The sequence below is a fragment of the Saccopteryx leptura genome, chromosome 9 (genome assembly GCF_036850995.1).
Source record: "Saccopteryx leptura isolate mSacLep1 chromosome 9, mSacLep1_pri_phased_curated, whole genome shotgun sequence".
Classification (NCBI taxonomy): Eukaryota; Metazoa; Chordata; class Mammalia; order Chiroptera; family Emballonuridae; genus Saccopteryx; species Saccopteryx leptura.
Window position 1 is genome coordinate 78,496,771 of NC_089511.1, and position 26,290 is coordinate 78,523,060.

At 41.4% G+C, this 26,290-nt stretch overlaps 1 protein-coding gene across 18 annotated transcripts in view; it reads right to left on the bottom strand.

The window, feature by feature from the left end:
* KCNMA1 (potassium calcium-activated channel subfamily M alpha 1) overlaps nucleotides 1-26,290 on the bottom strand; it is an 804,436-nt gene that overhangs the window by 256,397 nt on the left and 521,749 nt on the right. The gene's annotated exons all lie outside the window — the stretch shown is intronic.

Sequence of the window (26,290 nt, forward strand, 5' to 3'; positions counted from 1 at the left end):
ATAAAAAATTTCAAACTTATATAATTCTATGTTTACTAAGTGTCAAGATAAATGTTTCTCCTTTCTAAATCAGCCACCTCTCTTGAATGGAGAAGAGCCAGTGTATTTAGGAGGCAGAAGAGAGAGGGAGACAGGAGACTAAAACATAATCAAGGATTAAAGACAATTCAATTATCATTGTGTTTCAATAGCCAAGAATAAACTATATTTCTGTTGAGATCAGATTCATGAGTCAAAAGCATTCTGAGTCACTCATGAGGTTTTAACATCTGGCTATCAATCACGCAAAAGACTTGCTTACGATGACTACAGCTTTCAGACACTATCACATCCTCTCCTGAAGGGATGTTCTTTTGCAGATTTCCCTAAAGCATGTTATTCAGTGCCCCCACATGCTGTATGCTACTAGACACTGAGTGGGCTAAGTTGTTGACTTAGCAAGACTTTCTTCTGCCCCCATGTGTGAGACATTAAGGGGGCGTCTAAGGCACAGTGGTGGGAACGTGTGGTGGTGATTCACTAGACACCACAGGGCAATCAAGGCAAATGGATAGACCAGAAGCTTTCCCTAAACAGCTCCATGCTGGGCCCAGTTAGAACTCCTTGTTCAAGCATAAGCTGCTAAGGAAAAGCTAATTTAAAGCCCATGTGGAAGGATCCCACTGCACAAGAGGTGAAAAAAGGATAATAGCTCAAAAGAGAAAATTCTTATCTGAATAGGATTTATCTTCATGAACAGAACATTTCGCCTCCTATTCTGAATGCGATTGATACTACTTTTATTAAACAAGGAAGTCCAGAGATGAGAGGGGAGTTTGCTGAATGGACCACAGGGTCTGGAACAGAACCCTCACTGAACGGAGGAAAGGCTGGCCCAACACTGCTGAACACGGAGCCTGTCGCAGAGGACAAAACTGAGAAGTCACCTCAGAAGACAGAGAAAAGAAGGAAAAGGGAGGATTTAAGGAGGAGCTTGAGAAAATAAACACAGAGAAAAGACCACAGAGATACAGAGGGAGGTACAGATGAGACCACAAGTATGACCAGGACATAACAGGGATGAACTTTCTCGATTAGAAATAATGACATGAGATCAATAGGTAAAATGGGTGGCCAGCTCTCAGAATCTAATGCTGTGAAACATATGAAATTTTCCTCCTGTAAATATCAAGTATTAAAATAAATTTTAAAATAAAAATGAAGGGTGGGGAGAGGGTTACCATTGATGCAACTAAGATCACATGAGGTACCAGTAAGTGTAAAATGACAACTGAGCAGCACTCAGAATTTCAAGACAAAGAGAGTCAGGCCCCAGATCAGTACAACCAGTCCAGTAGTCCTTCAACAGGAAAGGCAACAAAAAAGTCTGTCAAATATGCAAGGTCTCAGAAATTATACTGTTTGTGTGAAAGCGTTTTCAAAGACGTGAGCGAGGCATATTTAATCAGTATTTAGCAGGAGCTAAAAAGTATATTTTTAACAAATTCTACCGTTGGCCCTAAACATCTAGCCCAACCTGATGGCTGATCTCACTCTGGCACCAATACCACTTGCTGCTAGAGATAAAATAATAAATTCAGAAACTTAGGGCAGAGAAAGACTGGCAAGATTAAAACAAGTAGAGGACATAAGGATTCTTTAGTAATGTTTTATCCACTGATGGTTTCATTCTGAAAATCCAGTGTGTTTGTGCACATACAGACACATTCACTCATGGAAAAATGTAGAATACAAATGACCTAAACTTTGAACTGAATTTCTGTCTTTTCATCTTTCAGTGATGCCATTTGCATCCTATATTGTTTGTAGCTCGTCACTCTTTAAAGTAACTCACAAAAATAAAACAGAATAAAAGCTTCTCTTTTCGTTGAGGTCTATGAAAATAAGGGCAGGAGAAATGGCTGCAGCAGCCACAAGGTCCTGCCCTCTGGCTAGAGGTGAGCTGGAGTCCAGCTCAGAGCAGGGTCTCATGAAAGCAAGCTGCGACACAGTAAGGTTACCAATGTCTAAGAGAGAAAACAAGTCGGCTTCCAGGAGAACAGTCAACCTAGGGTGGAAACCCGAGAGAAAGGTACCCACAAAAGGGACCCAGGGTGACGCAGGAGCAGCCTCTTATGGATGGAACAACAGTGGGATTGGTCTCTATTTGATGGCCTTGTGCTGGTCATTTTCATGGCACTGGGTTTCATGAACATAAACCAGCTAACAGTGTTCGACATGGGTTAAAGAACAAACACACTAAAAAACAGTCTACATTTATCCTTAGATCAAGCTAGACTATCTGGAGAAATGGTGGTCAGAATCATGTATCTTTTAGGCCACAGTTCCCAACAGCTCCCTAACTGCTTTCTGCCCAGGACCCCTTACAGCCTATTCTCAGCACAGCAACCAGAGTGGGCCTGTTAAAAGGTAAAATGCATTATGTCACTCCTCTGCTCAGAATGCTCCAGTGTCCCCCCATTTCACACAAAGTCAAAGTCCTTCAAGGACCTAAAAGCAAGGCTACCCCATTTCCTTCTGGCCTCCCTCTCCTTTTGGCTACTTCCCCTCTGATCTGGCTGTCTTCTTCAGTGATCCTTGACTGTGCAGGCATGCTCCTGCCCCAGGGCCTTTGCACACATTGTCCTCTCTGCCTGTGAGTCTTTTGCCCAGATGTCCACATGATGCACGCACCAAACTCCCTCAGGTGTTTATTCATTGTCACTATTGCAGAGACCTTCCCTGGTTACTCCGTCCCAAACTGGAGCTCTCCCCTCACTCTCCCCTGTCAGAGTAGGCAGCTAATAATTAACAAAAGGGAAGGGAGCAAACTAAGCCTGACTGAGTAGGGAAATGGCAGTATCACAGTCACACTGGGGAGTAACTGGTATCCAACGCCCTGCCTGGGACAGACAGCTTTATAGCCACCCAGGGAGGAACTGGCATTGGTCCACCTTTTACTAAGAGAACGCAGGTAGAAGTGACAAATGGTGACCATGAAAGGGGGAGGGAACACAACTGGGAAAGTCTGGAGAAAGGCCTGGATCGGAGAAGGGCACAAGCACTTGGAAAATTCAGAAAAGAGACTGGATAAGGAATGGGTGCCATCACAGGCCCAGGAAAAGCCAGAAAAGAGACTGGGTAGTTTGAAAGGAAGCCTGCTCTCTTCCAAACCCAAGGAAATATATGGAGGTTCAGCAAGGACCTCAGGGCAGCTGCCACCTGATAGCCGGCCCACAGCTCTGCCTCTCTGAGTGAACTGTCACTTGTCGCTTTCGCTCTAACATCTCTTGCCACTATCACTAAATTCCTCCTACAAGAGTAATCCTGAAATTTTATTCCTGCACCCCCACAGAAGAGCTCATTTCCTCTGCTAACACCCCCATCTCTTTGTGTCTCTTGCCTGCTTTTCTTTTCTCCTCAGTATAAAGTACATGCATTTTATTTATTTAATTGACTTTCTTTTTACTTAGCTACGGCATCAGTTCTCTGAGGAGAGGGACCAATGTCTTTTTTGTTCATGCTGTATTTCATATACCTAACACAGTGCCAGGCAGACGGTAAATGCTCAAGAAAGACCTGCTTGAATTGAATGAATAAGTCAAATCTGAGAATGAATTAGATGGCAGAGAGCTAAAAGTTAGATACTCTGGATTCAGCATTGCACATTGCTGACTAAAGGGAAAAGCCAAGCGCTCCAAGTCAGGGCTGATGCTCTCAGGAACTATAAAGCAGCCTAACCAGGGAAGAGCCCTAACCAACCATCACTCCGCTGGACCCAGCTGGGGCCCAGAGGAGCGCGGACAGCAACTGGGATTACACAGAGGAGGCCAAGAAGCGAGAGAGGTAGTATGGTCAATGTCTAAGCAACAAGTTATTCATCTTCTCTGCTTCATAATACTCTATTCTTATTATTTATTCTACATAATTCAAAACCTCTGAAATAAAATGACCTTCTAGAGAAACAGAAAACAGCTTTAACAAAGTTGTGAAAAAATGTGTATGTACCAAAAAAACATGAATTGTGCCCCCTAAAAGTACCAGGTACAGCTGGTTTTACAATTGAGTTCTGTTGAACTATCAAGAAATAGTAAATTTCCTTACACTGTCTTTCGTTCTATAGTCAATTTTTATTACAAAATAATAAAAATAGATTTTTCTCTCTTTTTCTGTACTCTATTGGTTGAGAAAGTGGACATTAGCTGAATACAGGTCGCCCACGCATTCAAAAACAAGACATGCTCACTAATGACTGACTACAAGAATCCTAAATGAAATACTAGCATTGCACAGGTGAAACTATATTAAATGAATTAACATGCAGGAGCTGTGGTGGATGTCATGTAACGCAATCCAGACTCCTTCTTTGGTGATCTTTATTCGTCCCAGCTCCTGAAGAGTGACCTCACCCAAGGTGACACCCCTGCCAGAGGTGGTCAATGGGGGGACAAAGGCCTGCTGCCTTGACTCAATTCAGGACAACGCTGAGGGTCATGCAGCTCGGAGCTCCCTGTGGGATGGGCTGAGGCCTCTGGTGCAGCTGGAGCTCTGCACTAGCTGCTTCTTCTCTCATGGACACACCGCCGTTAAAGCTTACCCTGCAGACTGTACACCAGAGACTAAGTACTTTGATAATACAGGTGCATTAGTGGTACTCAATAAATGTTAACTCATCATATAAAGTTATATTATTAAAACGGAGTAGGATGGCATACAACTCCACAGAAAAGTCAACAAGGCAAACAGAAACACACATATACATATGTATAATGTTATTGTTATCATAAATTACTGGTGAAATGACAATATTGACAATTTAAATCAATTACTACTGAAGTCTGTTATCATTTTTATTTTTTAGGTGAGAAGGGAGATAGTAAGGCAGACTCCTGCATGCACTCTGACTGGGATCTTCCTGGCAGCCCCCATCTGGGGCCAGTGCTCAAATCAACCAAGCTACTTTTAGCACCTGAAGCTCAACTGCTCAGACCAACCTAGCTATCCTCAGTGCCCAGGGCCACACTTGAACCAAGCGAGCCACTGGGGAGGGGGAGAGGGAGAGAAGGAGGAGAGAAGAGAAGGGGGACAATGAGGGGAGAGAAGCAGATGGTCACTTTTCCTGTGTGCCCTAGCTGAGAATCGAACCTAGGGCATCCATTTGCCAGGCCGATACTTTAGACACTGAGCAAGCCGACCAGTAATTTATGATAACAATAACATTATGCATATGCAAAACCTTAAATTATACCTTATTTAATCCATATAAAAGAAGAAAATTAATTAAGGGTAAACAAACTAGTGTCCAGAACACAATTTGTAAGCAACAGAGCCAAATTTCAACCTAAATTTGTCTAACTCCACAAAGCCCAGGCTTGCAACCACTGCGCCGGCACAGACAGGCCAGATTGCAAACATCAAGCCCTTTCAACTCAAGTAAGCACTTTCAGCACATTGATCATCTTGCCAAACTCTCCTAACAATTTGCATTTCTATCATTATATAAATACCCTTTTGTCAACATCCCCAGCGTACTAAGTACTGTGGTTTAAATAAAAAAGAAGAAAAGAAGGAAGGAGGGAGGGAATGTAAGATTTCTATTAATAGTTTGATAAGTTCCAACTCTAAATAGGGGCTCACTGCTATTTTATTTTGCTTTTCTATGTTAATAAAGTTAATTATTTTTTCATATAAAGTCATTTTATTTTCTTCTTTAAATAAAATGGCCTTTTTGCCCTGGTCAGTTGGCTCAGGGTAGATTGTTGGTCCAGTGTGTGGATGTCCCAGGTTCAATTCATGGTCAGGGCACACAGGAGAACTGACATCTGCTTCTCTACCCTCCCCCCCCCTTTTCTCTCTCTCTCTCTCTCTCTCTCTCTCTCTCTCTCTCTTTCTCCTTCCCCTTCTGCAGCCATGGCTCAACTGGCTCAAATGAGTTAGCCCTGGGTGCTTAGGATGGCTCCATAGCCTCTACCTCAGGAGCTAAAAGAAATGGCTCTGGTTGCTGAGCAATGGAGCAATGGCCCCAGATGGACAGAGCATCGCCCCCTAGTGGGCTTTCCTGGTAGATCCTGATTGGGGCGCATGCAGAAGTCTGTCTCTCTGCCTCCCCTGCTCTCACCAAAACAAACAAATAAACACACTGGCCTTTATCAGTTTACCTCTGTGTTTACCTTTTCTTATTAATATATTAGAACATTTTTATAATGAGACTATATGTTATATATTATCTCCTACAGTTTGTAATTATTCTTTTAATTTTGCTTAGTTTCTTACCTAAGTCTAAAATTTTGCTTAAGGTTGGTTTTTCTTTTCAAATATTAAAATTTATTACATGAGGCCCTGGCTGGTTGGCTCAGTGGTAAAGCATCTACCTGCATGTGGGTGTCCTGGATTCAATTACTAGTCAAGGCACACAAGAGAAGCAACCATCTGCTTCTCCTCCCCTCCCACTTCTCTCTCTTTCTCTTCCCCTCCTGCAGCCAGTGGCTCTATTGGTTCCAGTGCACTGGCCCTGGGCACTGAGGATGGCTCCATGGAGCTTCTGCCTCATGTGCTAAAAATAGCTCGGCTGCGAGCATGGCCCCAGAGGGGCAGAGCATCAGCCCCAGACAGGGATTGCTGGGTGGATCCTCGTGAGGGCACACACAGGAGTCTCTCTATCTCCTCTCCTCTCACTTGAAAAATACATATATATTACATGGTCAAATACATGTCTTTCCATTATTGTTTTTTGGTGTTTTTTTTCAAAAATGGCTTCCTACAACATAAAAACAGATTTTTAAAAAATGCCTTTATAGCCCTGGCCGGGTGCTCAGTTGGTTAAAGCCTTTTCCCATTATGCCAAGGGCTGAGGATTCGATCCCCAGTCATGGAACATACAAAAATAGAACGATGTTTCTGTCTGTCTGTCTTTCTCTCTCTCTCTCTCTCTGCCCCTTCTTCTCTCTCTAAAATCAATCCATAATTTTTAAAAATATGCATCTACATTATTTCTTTGTATTCTTAGTGCAGTGGCCGCACATTAAATCTCCTGGAATGCTTTGAGAGCTATTGATCCCTGGGTCTCACTTCAGCTTCCCCTGTTCTGACTCAGTGGGCCTGGCTACCTCCAGGCAGAGAGTGTGAAAGCTCTGAGGTGATTATAATGAGCCATTGAGGTTGAAAAGTGTTGCAGAGTTTTTCTGTACATGAGCAGATAGCACACAGTTTAGGTTGTGCCACAACTACCCACTCTGTTGTAAAAGATCTATAAACAAATGGGTATGGCTGTATTATAGTACAATTTTATTCAAACAAATAGAGCATAGGGCCTAGTGAGCTACACCAGCTGTAGAGAGCGGCTCTTCAAATTTCGTGTGCACACAAATCATCTGGAATTGTTAACACTCAGATTATAACTCTGTGGATCTAAGACAGAGCCTGATGCTCTGCATTTCTAATCAATGCCAAGATGTTGTGTTTGGTCAGAGACTACACTCTGAAAACACAAGGCTGCAGGGTAGTGGTTCCCAAGCCTTTGCTGCCACTGCAATTCCCTGGGGACCCTAAGACCCCCACCCCCAGATACTCTGATTTACCTGGTCTGGGTGTGACCGAGCATGGGGTTTTTATAGGTGATTCCAATGTTCAACCAAGAACTACTGGTTTATCGTATTTTATTCTTTTAACCTCTAATTTGTTACTCCATCTTGATGTAACCATTTATTGTGGTTGATAGTGTGTCAAAGGGACCAAGTTTCAATATTTCACCCAACAGCAAATTTTCCTCTACCTGAATAATCACTTGAGTAAACAAATCTAAAGATGGTTCTTTATTTTTTATTAAATTATGCTTTAAAAACATGCTAGCTAACTATAAGTGAGAAGACATCAATAGTATATTGAGAAGCTACTGCCCTTGCCAGGTAGCTCAGCTTGTTAGAGCAGTGTCCCCAAATGCAAAGGTTGCAGGCTTGATCCCCAGTCAGAGCACACACAAGAACAAACCAACGAGTATAAGCAAGTGGAAAAACTTGTTGTTTCTCTGTCTCCCTTCCTCTCTCTCTCTAAAATCAATCAATAGAGGGGAGGGGGAAAGAGAGGAAAATAAATAAGTAAAACCAATAGATTTTTTTAAATCATATATTGAGAGACTACTTATAAAATAATGCAGTTAGCTTAAGATTTTAGTGAAAAAGAAATTTTAACACTAGGAGAAATATGATTTCTACTTTAGGGTTTATCATTGGTAAAATGATCCAAATCATTTTATGAAGTAAACAATAACAACAATAAAGAAAACAAACAAAATAAGATAAAGTACTGGCAGGCCCAACAAAAACAAAATAGATAAAATGTCATACACAATTATATACTAATAAAACTTGAAAAACTCAGTGAGTGAGGATGACCTTCCAAAAAATGTAGACTTTGAAAGTTGATACACAAAAGAAAGAAAACCAATATAGTATAAAAATTGAATACAAATTGAAAAACATAATAATAGTTTTTCCTAAAATATAACATATGCACCCATATACTTTATCAAATTCTTTTAAAAAGTTACATAGTATTGAAATGCCAAATGACCATAATACAAAATAAGATGGAAAACAACTATACTAGTATTATAAAATAAACATAAACCTGGTACCAAAAACTGACTCAAAGCACAGAAGTAAAAGACTCTCACTAAGATTAGAGATGCTAAAATTCTACATAAAATACCAACACATATAATTCATCTATAGATTAAAATACTGATCTGGAGCATTCTGATTAAACATAGCAGATTGAACAGAATGGTTTGCCTTTCCCTCCTCTCAAAACCTCACTGAATACCAAAAAGGGGGGGAAATCTATAAAACCCCACAAGGACAAAGCAATGGAGGTGGAAGCTACAGCACATAAAAGAAAACCATTTATGCTGGTAGATAAAAAGTGGTATCCTGTTAGAAATTCAGTTGGCAGAGCTGAGAAACTTGACTTCACATTTGTATAAGATACATAGAAAGAATATATATACATATATTTATACACAGATATAAATATATCTACATTTCCATGATAATAACAACAGAATATCAGAAATGTCCTTGGTCAATAAATTTTGATGAGTAATTTCACCAAGATTGAGATTGGTCAGGGGAGTGGCGTGAGGCATTTGAAACAAAGAAGAAAACAAATGTCCCAAAGAGGAAATGTGGTGACTGGCTCTGGAAAGTAGGAGGAAGCTGGGACGATGACTGACAGAGCGGATGCCAACCAGATGACCCAGCATACAGCAGTAAGTGTGGACATTTTAGTGGGTAAAGCAATAGCCTGGGTGAACTAGAAACTCCTAAATAAAAGAGGTCATCTCCATAGCTGCAAGAATAGCTACTGGACCTAAATACTCTGTCATATACCCCAGAACTCCCCAGATGAGCAAGACAGCATTAGCATCCAGGCTAACAGAAAATCTCAGACCCAATGAAAAGCACAAAATCAAAAATCACCAAAAGTTTGAGGAAAATCAGATTTTCTTGGAAGGCAGATGCAGATTCTAACAAACTGACACCTGAGGATATAACATTAATACAGCAACAACTTTAAAAAAAGTTTAACTGAAAAACATAGTTTGTGAGAAAATACGTCAACTCAACAAAAACCATCTAGATATCATGAATTTTAAATTTTAAACACCAACTTTCTAAAGACCAACTAAACAGAAGAATGGCCATAGCTATACACAAACTAGAGGGTTGGACTATCAGAGATCCCTTCACAAAGAGACAGGGAGGAAAAGTACAAAAGTAAAATTAAGACACATGGGAAAGAGGTGTAGAATTTCCAACATGTATGTAATTGAGTTTCCAGAAGGAGAAAATATAGGTAATGGAAAGCAGGAAAATTTTTAAATAACATGAGAAGAAAGTCTCCTAGAACAAAAAATAACCTGTATTCCCCTGTGAAGATATAAGACCCTCAAAGTAGTGAGAATCAAATTATTGTCATAATTCTCTTCAGTGCACTGAGTGCAAGAAAACAAAGGAAGAATAGCATCATAATTCTCAGGAGAAATTATTTTGAACAAGGAATTATATACTTCACCAACTGGAAGAAAAATAAATCCAAAAAAGAGTGAGCTGCAAGAAACAGTAGAAAAAGAAAGAGTAAAAGTAACTGACTAGTTTGTGTTAGCAAAATAGTATAAAAACAAATAATAACAATGAACTAAAATTAAAATCCCTGCCTAGATGATACCATATGGCTAATGAATGTATGAAGGAGAGAGAGCAGTGAGGTAGGAAAAATATACTCAAGTTCAGGTTTTGTTTCAGGGAAAGATACTATTAATTATACATATTAACAGAAAAACTTGTTTAAGGATGTATACCAAAATATAAGTATATATTTGGAATTATAATTCCAAATCTATAAAGGGGGAAGAAATGATCAACCAACTAAAGGAAAAAAATTTTGAAAACCAATACCAAAAAGAGCATATCAATTAGAAAGTTGTTGCTATTGCAACAGCAGAAAGAGTCCAAGTACACTAGTAAATGCGACAAAGTTGAATGGGTTAAATTTAGCTATTAAAAAACAAAGACTCTCAGTATGAAAGCAACAATAACAATTCCAGATTCATGCTGTTTGTAGGAGATACACTAAAAACAAAACACAAAGGAAGGTTAGAAATGAAAGGCTGAAAAAATATGTGCCAGAAAAATGCTTAGCAAACAAAGCAAAAAAAAAAAAATCAAATAAAGTAGCAGCTACTGTGAAAATGTATCAAAGAAAAAGAGTCATACTTCATATTGATAAAGAAATATCTACCCAAAAAACATAGCAGCAAAAAAACTTTATACACCTAACACTATACCTTTGAGAAATATGTAAAACAAAATCCAACAATAAGCAGCAAACGACAAAAACCTGACAATGTCACATCACAGTGGGAGACTCTAATATTCATTTTCCAGAAAACAGGCAAAAAATAAGCACATATATAGAATATTTGCATATTTAATTCCTTGAAACATTCATAGATATCTCGATGGCTGGACAGAAAAACACATATATTACTCATAAACTAGAAACACTAGTTTAATAACACTAGTCTTTAATAACTTTAATAACAACAACTGAAGAATCACAAAAACTGACTATGTAATAGGCCACAAAGAAATTTCACCAAATTCCAAAATGCAGAAACCATAGAGGCCACATTTACCACAAAGCAACAGGATAAGGAAATCACAAAAGGCTAGATAAAATTGACTGTATTAAGTAGAGAAGAATTTAATATATGATAAATAAGTCAAATAAATCAAAAGGAAGACAAGTATTATGCAATACTTATGAAATGATTAACAGCAGGGATCAATTTAAACAATCACCTCATATCATAACTGAAATTAAATTGAGGTAAGTTAGAATTAAATAAAAATAATATAACCTAGAAAAACTGAAGAAAATGTAATTATATATTTATTAGCCTTCTGAAGAAAGGAAGAATTTCTATACTCAGATATGAAAACTTAAATGTCAGATCAGTCATAAAAATACCAAAATTCTACATTTCAAAAAAATAAAGAAAATAATGTACTAGAAAAATATTTTAACCAAATATGATATAATTAGGATAAATTCATTGTAATGTCAAAAGCATTGTTGGGCAAATAAATTTAATGTGATTTTTATGCTCACTTTTATTGTTAAAGATGGCTCTCCCCACATGGATGGCCGTGGCCTCGGTGATAATATTAATAACCTTCCTGTTGGGATGGGACTTGGTTATGCTAATGTGTGCTGGAGGAGGTCATTGTCCCCACAGAAAAGTTTTAAAAGGAGGAGGAGGAGACCACATTGTTCCGGAGGAGAGAGGTCACGTGGTTGGAAGGGAGGAGGCAGCCAAAATGGAGGCATGAAGAGGGGACTGAGTGAGACTATTGGGCCTTTGATTCTAGGAAAAAATTGGAAAGAATGGGCTTTGGTGCCCGTGTGTTTGTTTTTACTTGTTGACCAGTACGAGTCTACAATAAAGTAAAATCGCCCACCATTTCTTAGCTTCATTGATTCATTACAATCTGCCCAGATTAAATGGGAACCTGCATGGGTCAAGCGGATGTGATGGTGGCCGTGGCTACTGGCCTTTCAAGCATGTATGTAAAATATTATATCACTAGTTCATAAACAGGCAAAAAATCATAAACAAGCACATCATGAAATAGGAAAAATAACTAGTACACAATCATTAGAAATTATTATACTTGGTTGAAACAAATAATTAAACAAAATTACAGTAATAATGTGTTTATTCTACTTAACTAACAATATATTTGAGTTTTGCTTACTAGACATGACTCTGCAATAAAACAACTATAATTTGATGGTGAAATTGTGAATGCAGTATTTTCAGAAAGTAATTCCATGATATAAATCAAATTAATTTCATTTCTAGGAATATAGCCTAAGAAAATATAATAAAATATACTTTAAAAAATGCTACAGGAAAAAAGATGTTTATTGCAAAATTATTCATTAAACAAAAAAAAAAAAGTAGAAAGCAGCTTAATATCTGAAAATAGGTCTTCTTAAATACAGTCCATCTTCTTTATGGGACATTATACAAGTTTGAAAAATAATGTGACAACAATAAAATGTTAAGTTCAAGAAGTATGATATAGAAAGTAGAATGGTGGTCCTCAGAGGCTGAGAAGGTGGGGAAGGAGTTATTTCATAGGTGCAGAGTATTAGATTTCAAAACAAAACAATCTGATGATCTGTTTCACAACACAAAACTTCACACACTAAACTTCACTATTAAAAATGGTTAAGATGGAAAATTTTATATTATGTCTTTTACCACAATAATAATAAAAAAAAGCCAATTGGAAACACTGAAAAGAAAAAGAAGCTGGCTCTCTCTACTAAAACTATAAAAAATACTGGTATATAAAAAATAAAAACTAGAAGAAAAGCATAAAATGTTAAAAGTGCTTGTGCTGTGGAGGCAAGATTATTTATTTCTTTAATATACCCTAGTTTTTAAAATTTCTATCATATTTACATTAAAATTTGTATTCACATTCGTAATTTTTGGTGGCTGTTGTTATAAAGCCAGGACTGAGTGCAGGTCCTCTCGCTCTGAGCCTTGAGCCCACTTAAAGGTTCAGTAACCCGGCCCTGGCCAGTTGGCTCAGTGGTAGAGCGTCGGTCTGGCATGTAGAGGTCCCGGGTTCGATTCCCGGCCAGGGCACACAGGAGAAGCGCCATCTGCTTCTCCACCCCTCCCCCTCTCCTTCCTCTCTGTCTCTTTTCCCCTCCTGCAGCCAAGGCTCCATTGGAGCAAAGATGGCCCCGGGTGCTGGGGATGGCTCCTTGGCCTCTGCCCCAGGCACTGGAGTGGCTCTGGTCTCAACAGAGTGACGCCCCGGAGGGGCAGAGCATCGCCCCCTGGTGGGCAGAGCTTCGCCCCCTGGTGGGTGTGCCGGGTGGATCCCCATCGGGCGCATGCGGGAGTCTGACTGTCTCTCCCCATTTCCAGCTTCAGAAAAATACAAAAAAAAAAAAAAAAAAAAGGTTCAGTAACCCGAGGCCAGCAGCTCCAGGCAGGGAGGGGCCGAGCCACTTCCATCCCTTCAGAGGGTGAAATTCGACACCCAGGACCTTTATAACCAGGTTGGTTTAAGGTCCTTCTGAGAATTAATGCCATGAGGTTTTAGCAGTGACACTAGACCTGTGGAGGGATCTGGTATCTCCTTCTCAGACTGAAACAGAATCACCATGTGACAGACTGAGGGACACAGGTAAATGATAAATCAGCTGCCACTCAGGGTCCCACTATCCGAGAACAAAAGGACCTGGGAGATTCCTGCAAGCAGAGTCCCACTGGAGACTGAGAAAACACAAAAGCAAACACACCCCCGCCTGTGGTGGGAAGCCTGCCAGGGCTTTCCAATTTGCTGTTTTCCATTCCCTTTAACTCCTTAATCTTTAAATCCAAAAAGCTGAAAGGTCCATATAAACCTCTGTCGTTTCCAATTCCTCCACCCCCACACAAATCCTAAAGAGTAATTATTATTGTGATGTCTGACAAGGTCATGGTCATGTAGCTTTGCAGCCTGAGAGCTCAAACCAAGGACAGGAGACAGATGCAGCACTCAGGGGGCCATCTCTAGAAGGTACCCAGCAGCCCCAGGATCCCACCGCCCATGCCCAGCTCAGTCACTGACAGGCTTCTAGCCCCAGCTCAGAGTGAATCAGGGCCTCCCGATTTGCCCCCCACCTTATCCCACCCCCACTTCCTGTCTGACAGACACTAAACATCAGCTGATAGTCAAACTGGGATTGTGACTCACTCATTCATGCATGCATGCCATACATGTGCAGTGAGTCAGCACCACTCTGTCCATGAAGGCACAGGGGTGATGCCCCTGCTTCAAGAGCCTTTACTTGAATAGGGGAAACAGAAAGTAGAGAAACAAGACTTTTAAAGTAAACAAAGAAGGCTAATTGATTTTATTTCTTAAATATATATGAAATAACTCATCTTTTCCCTCTCCATGGCCAGAACCATGGTCCAAGCACCGTCACTCCTACTTTGCCCAGGAGCCTCCAAGGTGGTCTTCCTGCTTCCCTTTATCCCCATTTGCCCGCTGCCCCACTGTCCGTGCTCCACAGATCCACCAACATTATCTCTTTACAGACCCCATCACTCCCAGCTGAAAGTCCTCACAGGGCTCCCATTGCTAAAAATCAAGTTCAGATTCCTGCCTCACTCTGGAAGGCTTCATACGACCTACCCTCTATTCATTTCATTTCCATTTTCTCGGTCCTCAGGCACTGCACACTGCGTCTCTGCTCCTCAAACACTCCCCAGTTCCTTCTCAGCTCGGGGCCCTTCCTTCCACCTTTCTGGAATGTTCTTCTCCTAGCTCACTGCAAGGCTGGCTCAACTGACATGCGCTCAGAGATATCTCTTCAGGGCACCCTGTCCCCTGTCCTTCTTTATAGTGTCTATTACTAACTGAAATGATCGTATTTGCTTGTTTAGATGATCCCTGCCTGTTTCCCTCAGCAGAACGCCCGCTCCGCTGCAGCAGGCCCCTCACACCCCAACACCACTGTGTCCATCACCTTCTAGCAAGGGGTGACTGGCACCTAGCAAGCACTTGCTATGGAAAACAAATGAATGGATTTATGAGAGACCCTTTGAAAAGAAATGTAAACAAGAAAAATAGTACAGTGAGTTAAACCTGTGGTTTCAGTCAATTGCTCGGCTCTTTCTCAGGAAACGACCTCTGTCCTCTCAGCTGAACAACCCCATCGCCCGTGCCGGTCTCTCACCGCTTTGACACTGGCCCTGTCAGTGCTGGGTGTCAGGAAGCACGAAGCAACTTTTCCTCGACATGAAGGAGGAAATGCAACAATCTGATCAACAGATCTGAGGTCACAGACATGGGACATAAATATTTAGATTCCAGACCAAATCCCTGCATATATTTCAGCCCAAGGAAGTCTTTTATGTCAGTTTTGATGGAAAAGATGGACTAGGATTCGCCTGTAACTTGCTCTACGCGATTTTGCTTTACGTAATTCTGTAAAGCAGAGGCAGCTGGAGTTGTGCTATGTCAGAGCCCTAAGACGGCATCCAAGGCAATGACACTTCATTTTAAAGAAGCTACTCCTGCCACTAACCTTTCTGGAAATACGACTTTAAGACTTTAATTTTTAGGTCCAGAAATGGACATTCAAGCCATTTATTTCAAACACCTAGACATTATCAGTGCCCAAATAAAACCAAATGCCTACTGGAAAGCAAGTGAGACAAGAAGAGCTTTCCAGAGGATGTCTCTTAGGATCTTTGCTGGGTGAGAATAACAAAGTACCACCCAAGACAGGCTGGGCAATATATATATAGTCCATAGCTCTAAATGGCTCTTGTGAAAGCACTGACTCACTAGAAATTATTACCACTTAACAAATACGGAGTGGTCTTGTGACTGGCCAAGCTTTCCCCAACATTTCTGAAATATATTCTTTAATAATCTCAAAAACATTCCGACACTCTAGACTAGTTCCATTCATCTACATAGGAAGGGGAGGCTTCCTGCTTGGCCCAGCACCCAGTTCAGGGGTGTGCCCAGCAAAGGGGAGTGGAGGAGGCTAGCTCCTATCCACCAGAATGTATCTGAAGTCCAGCCCATAGTGAGGGCACTTCTTTCCAGAACGGCCTTCAGGAATACGAGTCACTTGGTGGGTATGAATGCTGAAGGGGTTAGGAGGGACCTTACCCCAAGAAGCCACCAACTGCCAGGAGCTCTGTGGCTCCTCCTTCTCCGGAGCGGCAGGCCCAGACCTCACACGGTAGCCATTATGGAACAAATCGCCCAGGGACTTTTTGCGACGCCTGGTGGGCCTGTGCGCCTCCATGCTGGTGCTGTTGGGTGGAGGGTGGTAGACCAGAATCTTACTGGGGATCATGGTGGAGGCAGAGAGTGAGGCTGGGCTCCAGGCTCCCTTTGATTCACTTCTCGCTCAAGCAGACACTCTGGCAGGGCCTGGAAGAGCCTGTGTCCCCCTTGCCAGCGCTGCAAACAGGTCCTCTTATCCTTCACAGTGTGGCTCACCAGCATCTCTGTCCTGGTGGAGCGAAGACAAACTCTTCCTGTCCCTGCCAGCCCACCTGCAAGAACCCCAGCATGCCTGGGCACTGGCTGGATGAAGCATGTCAGAGAGGTGGCTGAAACAGGAGGGGGTGGCACTGATCCATTATGTCCTACAAGCTGATCAGTCAGCTTCACTCAGGAAATTAGCACATAAGCTCCTTTGAACAAGGTTTAGGGAGATGGAAAGAGAAAAGGCTATAATTCCTCAAATCAGGGGGTACAGAGTAGAGTGTGAAGAAGGCTAGAGTTAAGAGCCCATTGGACTATTTTTTTTATTTTAGGGGTGCTGTCAGAAGATTGAGGATTCATAAGGAGAACTCTTTTATAGGATGTGATACCCAACTAGAAAGAAAAACTGAATGGCTTCAGTCATCCTGTTCCCCCTCCCATCACCAACATAACCCCAGTACACAAATCCTCTGCTAATCCTACATGTAGGACTGACGTGGAAGAGGAACTCGGGGCTTTCCAGAGAAAGAAGGGAGGAGACACTCTTGTTAGAGCTCCTGGTCCCACACTGCCCTTGTAATTCTCACCATCCCCTCTCATTACAAACTACAGATCCCTCTTTCCCTCAGGTAATGAGTGTAAACAAAAATATAGCAGGCATAGAGAGATTTAAAAATACTAAAAATATCAACAGAGAAATATCTGGATTCTGCAAATCGTTGGCCAAGGCTCTCCCTAATCTGGCCCCCACCAATTTTTCCAGCCTTCACACTACCCTCTAGCAAAGGTAAAATTATTTGAGTGACTTTTCAGAGACATCCAATAGGTTCTTCTTGTAAAGAATGATGTATACTAGTTCATTCACCCAAACACGGTAGACTGAGCATCTACACTGCTCACAAAAATTAGGGGATACTTCAAAATGAATATAAAGCAATAAAAAAAGCAGCTTTTGATTTTTTTAAATTAAGTAAGAACATCAGAAAAGCAAATGACAAGTCAAAGAAAGTTTTTGATTATGCAAATGAGATGCAAACTCAATTACTGTGATTGAGTAGCAAGTGACATATTGGTGGGGGTGAACAGAAGCATGTCAAACTGGACGGGAGTGCCACACACTGACTGTTCAGTAGGGTGTATGGTCACCCGAGACTGCCAAACACATTGACAGCCATGGGGCATGGACAGGATCAGATTGTCCAGCAGTTCTTGTGGGATCCTCTGCCACTCTTGCTCCAGGACAATTTCTAGCTCAAGAAGTGTGTGGGAGGCATTGGACAGTTTACCAGACGTCTCCCCAGTGCATCCCAAGCATGTTCAACGGGATTCAGGTCTGGAGAATGTGAAGGCCAGTCCATGCATTCAATTTCTGCCTCCTGAAGCATGTTGTTAACAAGAGCGCATGGTGGGGCCTTGCATTATCGTCCATGAACAGAAAGTTGTTTCCAACTGCTCCAGCGTACCGTACCGCAATAGGGTACAGGACCTCATCTCAATATCTGACAGCAGCCAGCGATCCATTTCTGATACGTGGAGGTCTGATACATACGGCCACCAATGCTGATGCCAGCCTACACCATGATTCCACCACCACTGTAGGAGTCCCTTTCTCACATGAAACGTGGGTTCTCCCATGTTCCTCATTCACGCCAGATCAGGACACGATGACTGTCAGGATGCAGACTAACCCGTGACTCATCAGAGAAGAGGACACTTGACCACTCATCACAGGTCCAATGATGATGCTCATCAGTCCACCTTCTACGGGTTCTACAGTGTTCAGCAGGGGCACTGCAAGGCTGGGAAATTGCAGGATGTGCATTTTCAAGATCAGGGAACAAGCAGATACTCCAGTACTTTCAGCCTTTTGTATAGTGTGTTTCCACCAATGAAATAAAAGTTGGTTTTGCATCTCATTTGCATAATCAAACAACTTTCTTTGACTTGTCGTTTACTTTCCTGATGTTCTTGTTTAATAAGAAAAATCAAATGCTTCTTTTTTTTATCACTTCATATTCATTTTGAAATATCTCCTAATTTTTGTGAGCAGTGTATTATGTGCCAAGCATTGTGCTGGGTATTGGGTATTCAGCAATCAACAGGAACATGGCAAAACCAGCCTTGATGGAGTCCAACAGGAGAGACAAGCAATATAAACATTCCATAATAATTTTAATAAACTAAAATTTATAAAAGTGCTGCAAAGAAAAAGCATTAAATAGCTATGTATGGGCTGGCTTTAGCTCACTGGTTCCTTTGAATCAAGTTTGCTTGTTAAATAGCTATGTATGTGTGTATGTGTATAGTACATATATGTGTACCTGAATTTGCATGTGTGTGGAAAATGTTGGAATGTGGATATAGGTAAGGATTTCACATTTATTCTGAATCCTAACAGTTGAAAAGAGATAAAAGTTGTAGTGAGGAGAATTTGTTTAGGCTAAGATAAGAGCATGACAAATGTCTTAAAGAGGGAAGAAAATGGCTTGTTCCTAGCTGGAAAAGAACTCAATGTGTTTAAAATAAATAACAGATAGGAGACTAACTTTTTAACACCTACAGTCCTCTTTTAAAAATAAACATAACTACAGATCCTATAGACATTAAGAAGATAATCAAAAAATATTATGAACACTACGATGTCTACAAACTAAACAAAATAGACAAATATTTTTTAAAAAGACTTTTTTCAAAATGACACAGAAGAAATAGAAAATCTAGACAGCCATATACCTTAAAGAGATTTAAATTCAATTAAAACCATCTCCACAAAGAAAATCTGAAGTCTACATTGTTTCCATTGAAGATTTCTACTAAACATTTAAAAAATAAAACTAACATTGCACAAGCTTTTTGAAAGAATAAAGAAAGAGGAAACATTCCCCAACTTGTTTTATGATGCCAGAATAATTATGACACCAAAACCTAAAAAAAATAGTAGGGGGGACGGGGAGGAGGAGGAAAAGAAATTACAGATCAATACACTTCATCAACATAGGCAAAACAACCCCTAAATACATACTAGTAAATAAATCCAGAAGTACATAAAAAGAATGATACATTCTGACCAAGTGGAGTTTATCCCAGGAATACAAGAATAGTTTAACAAACAAAATCCAATAATGTAATTCACCACATAAAACAAATTAAGAGAAAAATCATATGACCATTTTAATAGACATCAGGAAAAAATGTGACAAAATACAACACTCACTTTATGATAAAAAAAACTATAAAGCTGTACACATTAAGTGTGTTAAGAGAGTGCATTATGGCCTAAACAAACACAAGATGAATAACAAACCTGGAGTTCAGAAACAAACCCACAAATATACAGTCAGTTGATTTACAGCAAAAGCACCAATTCAATTCCACGGGGAAAGAAAACTCTTCTCAACAAATGATACTAGAAAAACTGGATGCCTGTAAAGGGAAAGAAATGCATCTCATCTCTTACCTAATGCTATCTGCAGAATTAGTTTGAGGTGGATCACAGCCTTAAGTGTAAAAGCTAAATATAAAAAAATAGGGGACATTGGGGTAGATATAGACTTCTTATGACATAAAAGACATTGACCATCCACCCCAAAATTGATCAATAATTTTTTTTAATTTTTTTATTTATTTATTCATTTTAGAGAGGAGAGGGGGAGAGAGAGAGAGAGAGAGAGAGAGAGAAGAGACAGAGAGAGAGAAGGGGGGAGGAACTGGAAGCATCAACTCCCATATGTGCCTTGACCAGGCAAGCCCAGGGTTTCGAACCGGTGACCTCAGCATTTCCAGGTCGACGCTTTATCCACTGCGCCTCCACAGGTCAGGCCGATAATTTTTTTTTAAGTGAGAGGATGGGAGACAGGGAGACAGACATGGCGATCCCAGTCTGGGGCTGATACTTGAATCAACTGAGCATCCTCAGCGTCTGGGGTCAATGCTCCAATAGGCATACTTCAAATGAATTGAGGCTCACTTCTCTGGACATATGAGTATTACAAAATATTTCCCCAAACTGTATCCACATATTACATCCCCTGCAGGGTTCCAGAGTTGCTACCCTAGGTCGTCTGCCCTAAGGACTTCAATGTGGGTTTTACATGTTCTAAAAGCCCAGTGTTGCCAACATAGAGCCTTGTGCTTCACCTATAGTCACTGTTATAATGCCTGCTCCTTATCCTCTGCGTCAGGCTTGTTTCTCTGGGGGGAGGAGGCCAGGAAAGAAGAACATAAGAACATTAGTCCATTCCTTTAAAAATACTGACCAAGCAATTAACTGACACACTGACCCCGTCAGCAAAATCAAGAGACACCCAAGCCCCTAGGTCCTGTATAAATTGATGGTACGTTTATTCAACTATCCATTTTAATTAAGCATGTATTTAGAAGATAGGCAGGATTCTGGACCCAGAATGATGGAATTCAAATTCCAGCTCTGCCATTACTTGGGAATGGACATTTGCAAGTTCCTTCAACTCAGTGTCTCAGTTTCCCCAACTATTAAGTGGGAATAGTAGCAGTAACCTGCCTCATACAGTGGTTGTAAGGAATAAATCAATGATCTATGACAGTTAAGTTGTCCTTGGCACATATGAAGTGTTGGCCAGCGTTTGTTCTTAGTATTACTAATATAGTGAGATAAGTACACCAGGCATACTAACATGACTAGCTATAAATCTATCCTCAAGGAACTAACAGTCTTGTGAAAAACTTAAAGTTGTATTTATATAGTTAGATAGCAAAGATGACTACCTATATCATTTTACTTTTAGGGCAAGACCTCCAAATTAACAGTTTCTCCTCATTTGTCCACTGATGCCTAAAATTTCCACCATGAGAGCAGCAGAATTATACACAGTATAAAGGACCTATGCTTCTGGCATCAGGTCGATGTGGGTTTGAAACCTGGCCTCCTGCCTTATGCACTGTGAAACCTGGGATGGTTATATGACATTTACAAACCAATTACCACAGGTAAAAAGTAAAGATAATAATTATGCCTCTACAGTGTTATAAAGATAAATTGATTTACCATGCATTTTAATATGCCACTCAGAGACAGTGTGCTACATAAGCACTCCTTCTCAGCCTCCTCCAAAGCCCCAGAACTCGGCCCCTGTTCCTTGGGTCTGGTTGTCTGGTCCCTATTAAAATACGTATCTGCCTAGGTGTCATTTATCCCTGTTAGAAGGAAGGGGTCAATGGTGGGGGCAAAATCTATAAAGCCACCTGGGAATGGGGCAGAGGAGCAGGTGCAGAGGATGGAATAGAAAGGGACACACTAGGAAGCAAATTGTGAACTAAAACCAACTTTACTTGTTGACAAGAGATGGTCCTATTTTTAGCTGACAAAGAAGTCATCCAATGTCTATTATTTGAAATAGGGAAGACAATGTCAAGGATGAATCTATGACAAGGCCCATACTACTTGTACTATAATTTGTTTCCTAAATCCCCGATCATTTGAATCATGCACCCCACCCCCACACACACATGCTTACTCTTCTTAGAATTAGACTAGAAGCCTGTGGCCTTTGTATAGGCCTCAAATTATAAGGGAAACAGATGTTTTGCTTTGGTCCCAGGTTTGACTCTTAAAGAAAATTCTGTAGTGTATATGTGCCACATCTTCTTTATCCAGTCATCTATTGATGGGCTTTTTGGTTGTTTCCATGTCCTGGCCACTGTGAACAATGCTGCAATAAACATGGGGCTGCATGTGTCTTTACATATCAATGTTTCTGAGTTTTTGGGATATATACACTATGGAATACTACTCAGCCATAAGAAATGATGACATCGGAACATTTACAGCAAAATGGTGGGATCTTGATAACATGATACGAAGCGAAATAAGTAAATCAGAAAAAAACAGGAACTGTATTATTCCATACGTAGGTGGGACATAATAGTGAAACTAAGAGACATTGATAAGAGTGTGGTGGTTACGGGTGGGAGGGGGGAATGGGAGAGGGATAGGGGGTGGGGAGGGGCACAAAGAAAACAAGATAGAAGGTGACAGAGGACAATCTGACTTTGGGTGGTGGGTATGCAACATAATTGAATGACAAGATAACCTGGACTTGTTATCTTTGAATATATGTATCCTGATTTATAAAAAAAAAAAAAAAAGAAAATTCTGACTAACCTCTAGTTTATCTGCCTTTCCCCACCCCCTCATCTTCCTTCTGCTCTCTGATCCTTTCCTCCATCCTCCTTTTATCCTCCCTTCCTCCTGGGAACTAACCATCTGAAGGACAGGAGTCTACAATTCAACTCATCATTCCCTCCCCATCTTCCCCCTCATCACCAGCTAGCACTGCATTGAATGTCACCAACTCTAGGTCCCTGTAGTTTCCTCTCATTGCCAGAGTAACAGCCTCCATATGTCCTGGCACAGCACATGTGACACTGGAGACCAATGACTCCAACCTTGTCCAGTGCTCCCTCCTCTTCCCCAAAATGCAAGCTTGAGCCCAATGAAGAGAGCTGGACTAATCCTCCCTAATCCTGCTTCCCATGTGGAGCCCCCACTGGGAAGCTGACACACGGCCCTGAGCTTCCCTCCTGCCTGACATTTGGACCTACAGGGGACAGATGGCAGTCTCTGGTCACTGAAGTGCCCACAGGTTTGATTTTGAGATCTGTACCCCTATCTAGAGCAGGGAGGAGCTGAATTCGTTTATATGGTCCAAAGGGAAAAAAAAGAAGCAAAACCCATACATTATCTCAGAATAAACTAAGAGAGGGCCCCTAGCACCTGGAAGTAGAGAAGATGGGTGAGACCAGGCACCTGGTGGCATCAGAACAAGAGACAAGCAAGTTAGGCACCTCAGGCAGCAAATTCAAGGAGGTGCCCATTTTAAGGCCGCACCTATCTTTGTAATACCCCTAGAGTGAGCTACCCCTTAAATTCTGCAACCTGTACCTTTTTCATACCTCGCCTGGCATCTGCAATGAATCTACTACTAAGTCCTCCCTGAAACTGGCTGTGCACTCTCTGTCACCTATGGCAAAGAGATAAACAGTCTAGGTTATGAGTGTTGTGAACAGGGAAAACCTATATAGCCAATTCAGAGATCAACATTATCCCAAAATTAAATTCAAGCCAAATTTCTGTGCCAGCAGCTTTGACTAGAGACCGAGGAATGCCGTGAATTATATCTGCAATTACAGTTTACAAAGAATAGGGGCCATCCTTTCAAATGGGTGCTCTTGATTTAGCTCTCTATAAAGGCAGAAAGCAGAACGCTGAATCTTACTTCAGAGAAGCATTTTCCCAAAGGCCTCGGGTGCCATGGGATGGAGCTATGTTTAATTCTAATGCCCGGAATGAACTTTAGGTCAACTCAGAGGATGAAGATGAAGTCCGTGCTGGGGGAGGTTCACTTGCCCTCAGGTGCACCCAGCCAGGTTTTGTTAATGCTCTAGCAGTGGTTTCCAACCTTGTGACACTTGGGGGTCGTGAAAATGGGAGAATTATTCCAGGGACTGGTCAGGCAGAAACCACCCTGAGCATAAGTGAATTCGACTAAGATCACTGGGTCTAGCATCGTCATACAACAGCAGGTGGTTAACTCCTCCTCAGACCAGCACAAAATTTCTGATGGACTGGTCCATGAAACAGCGGTTGAAACACTGCACCAGGATGAACTTGGATGATCGAAATCAGGGGTCAGCAACTGTTTTTTCTGTAAAAGGCCAATAACAACGTCTTGGGCTTTGCAAGCCATATAGTCTCTGTCGACCACTCAGCACCTTGGCCACTGCAGCATGGAAACTGACCATAGGCAACATGCAAGCAAATGATCTTGGCTATGTGACAACAGATCTTTATTTCCAAACATAGGAAGCAAACAAGACTTAGCATGCAGGCTGTAGCTGAAGGACCTCAGTGTTATTGCCGTTCTGGAGGGAGGAAGGAAAGGAAAGGTTAATTAGCCAATAGGTGCTTTTGAACTCGGTGGTTCCTTCTGATCCCTGTAAAATGCATTTTAGCATCTGATATAATGGTACTTATATATTCCCCTACATCAGGGGTCGGGAACCTATGGCTCACGAACCAGATGTGGCTCTTTTGATGAGATTTTGGCTCGCAGACAAATCTTTAATTAAAAAAAATCATAATGTTAAAAATATAAAACATTCTCATGTATTACAATCCATTCATTTCCTGCTGCTCATGTTCATGATTGCAGGTGGCTGGAGCCAATTACAGCTGCCTTCGGAACAACACCAAATTTTTATTGGATAATGTGTAACGTATACGGGTCGTTGTATGGCTCTCACAGAATTACATTTTAAAATGTGTGGCGTTCATGGCTGTCTCAGCCAAAGAGGTTCCCGACCCCTGCCCTACATCATTTCAGACTATGAACCCCTTGAGGTCAGAGACTCTGTCTGTGTTCTTTGTGTATAATCTGTAATGCCTGACATAGCTCTTAAATCATTAAAATTGTATTTTTCCCTTACTGAACAAGGGTGAACCATGGTTTTAGTTTTGAGATGGGAAGACTTAAGAGATCTTTTTAACCTAAGAGGAGGTGTCACCCCACCCCATGCACTTCTAAGAAGGCCTGAATAAAGCTGTGTTAAAGTCATAAACCTTGTTCTGACCAAAAACTTATCAGGAGGTCCCACTTTCCGATCCAAAGTCCTTGGCTCATGGGCAGATATCAGCATTTTTCCTATAAATAAATGGCCATATAACTTCAGTTCCCTTCTGTTCATGTCCCCAATGTCAATAAATATTGCTGAAGGAATGAGGAAGTGAATAGAAGTTGGGCTGAGCTCACAAACCCTTCAATATGCTAACAGCCTTTGCCAACCGGCTCAGGCAGTTACAATATTTTGTTAGGCAGGAATTTGTGCTGTGCGGCTGCCTGTTTCCAATCCACACTCAGCACTCACTACCTATGAGATATGCTGTCTCTAACCTTAGCCTAACTGCAGTTTGTCCCTGAGCACAAGGTCACTAATCTGAGTTTAACTGGCAGGCTTCACTGACCTGCCAGCCCCACTGGTCTCCCCGGTTCTGCATATTGACTCTGAGTGACGGGGGAGGAGGGCTGAACTCTCCGTCCTGTTACAGAGCCAGTGTGGGAGGCACAAAGCCATCTGCTGAGTGGTCACGGGGGGACTGAGGACGTCTAGAGAGTCCTTACAGCATATCACTTCCCTGATGAAGATGGATCACAGTCAGAAAGGGGTCCTTGATCTCTACGAAAGTGCTGCTGCGCAGCGGGAAGGACCTCACAGATGAGGCACACCGGGCAAGCTGGCGTCAGACCACGAGGACGCCTGCCGAGCCATGATTTATGTGAAAATAAACAAGGTCAGTCACTGCTTTATCGTTAGCAATGAGTGGATTCTTTCTTCCTGTCACAGACAAACCGAGGGTTTAAGTGAACATCACACTCGTGTGGTTGCCTGTGCTTTCTTTGCCTGTGCCTGAGACGTGGTCTGCAAATAAAATCAAGCCCCTGCTACTCTGGACTGAGTATTCTAATTGGTGGATAGAGAGGCCAACCCTATCCTGTTCTCACATCAGAGGTTTTCCTGTGGCCATTTCACTGACTGCATGAGGGGACAAGGGAGAAGTAAACGGGCACAAGCAAACCAGTAAACAGAGAGAAAATACAGATAAAAGAAATGAATTGGTCAGCAGTAAGTGACTGCATCCCAATTACATGTGTGGCCCTTCTCTCGGAGTTGTTAGGGCCAGAAACACTATAAAA